This window comes from Plectropomus leopardus, chromosome 11 (genome assembly GCF_026936395.1).
Source record: "Plectropomus leopardus strain MGB_pleo_1.0 chromosome 11, ASM2693639v1, whole genome shotgun sequence".
NCBI classification, from domain to species: domain Eukaryota; kingdom Metazoa; phylum Chordata; class Actinopteri; order Perciformes; family Serranidae; genus Plectropomus; species Plectropomus leopardus.
The window spans coordinates 37,731,361-37,732,607 of NC_142186.1; the positions used below are offsets into that span (position 1 = coordinate 37,731,361).

The 1,247-nt window shown below is 30.1% G+C and overlaps 1 protein-coding gene across 4 annotated transcripts in view; it reads left to right on the plus strand.

Moving 5' to 3' along the window:
* Positions 1–694, plus strand: part of creb3l4 (cAMP responsive element binding protein 3-like 4) — a 7,941-nt gene extending 7,247 nt beyond the window's left edge. For all 4 annotated transcript variants that reach the window (XM_088084848.1, XM_088084849.1, XM_088084850.1 and 1 more), the window contains exon 10: positions 1–694. This exon is cut by the window's left edge and continues 1,333 nt beyond it. The gene's annotated coding sequence lies outside the window, so the exon portion shown is untranslated.
* Positions 695–1,247: the final 553 nt, after the last annotated feature.

Sequence of the window (1,247 nt, forward strand, 5' to 3'; positions counted from 1 at the left end):
TTTAAAGGGAGCAGACGGCTTTAAACGGCCGACTTTTCTATTTATTTCACTGCTGATTTTAAAGAAAAAGCCTTCCAAACAGGTGTTTTCTTAATTAAAAACTAGGGATCTTTTTGTCCTTTTTTGGTGATTTTTATAGAACAATTAAAAATTTAGGGCAATGTTTTTATTTATTTATTTATTTTTTTAAATTTTGTGATTTACTTTTTTTTTTTTAAGAAAAGGCGTGTTTTCTTGAAAAGGTTTTGGTGTTTTTTTCCCCGTCTGTCCCTCCTTTCTTCCTTCCCTTTCAGCAGTAAGATGTTTTGGGAAAATGTAGTGGAGTAAAAGTGAAAGTTGACAGAAATGTAAGTAAAGTACAGATACTCTCAAAAATCCACATCATGTTGGATATTTTTACCATCAGTTTTCTTTGTTGGGTCTAATTATAATGTGTTTTTTTCTCTTAAATTTTTAAACCAAAGTCTCTCTGAACTAATTGTTTGTTGTGGGTTGAATTTTTATTTTTTAATTTATTTAATCTTTATTTAAAAAGGTTGAATGAGTTGATTTTGGGTCTGCAGCCTTTTCTGGACTCGGTACAATCAGGATAAACCAAAAACAAATGTATTAATAACACTGTTTGTCATCCTTCTGCTAACGGTCCTTATGATTATGATTATCATTATGACTTTATTAAAAGAGGAACAATCAAGCAGCAGACTGACTGACATTTATTCATTATTATCTCACGAAAGGCATGCAGCACATTTACATAATAACAGAATAATACTTGAAACATAACAGCAGTTTGATGCAGTCACTCAGCATACTGCTGGAATCATCAACCATTATTATTATTATTATTATTATTGTTGTTGTTTTTATTGTTATTATCATCATTATTATTATTTATTTTTTATGTTTTTCTGTGGTTTCGCTGACAAGCAACAGTCACATAGTCATTGTTAGTGAAAGTGAATTATTTTATAGTGTTTTCTTCCCCAACAACATTATTAATAATGATAATAATAGTAATAATAATAATAATAAATATTGTCATTGTTATTATTATTTATTAATTTATTTTAAATTTATTTTATTTTAACAGGGCTATTCGAGCGGTCTGGTTAATGTAACTTTATGGATGATAACCGCCATTGAAAAACGAAGAAGAAGAAAGAAGGGCCTACATTTCCCATAATCCCCGAAAGGATCGTTACGATCGTAACTCGCGAGATTTAGGAGTCAACAGGTCTGCGGCTGCG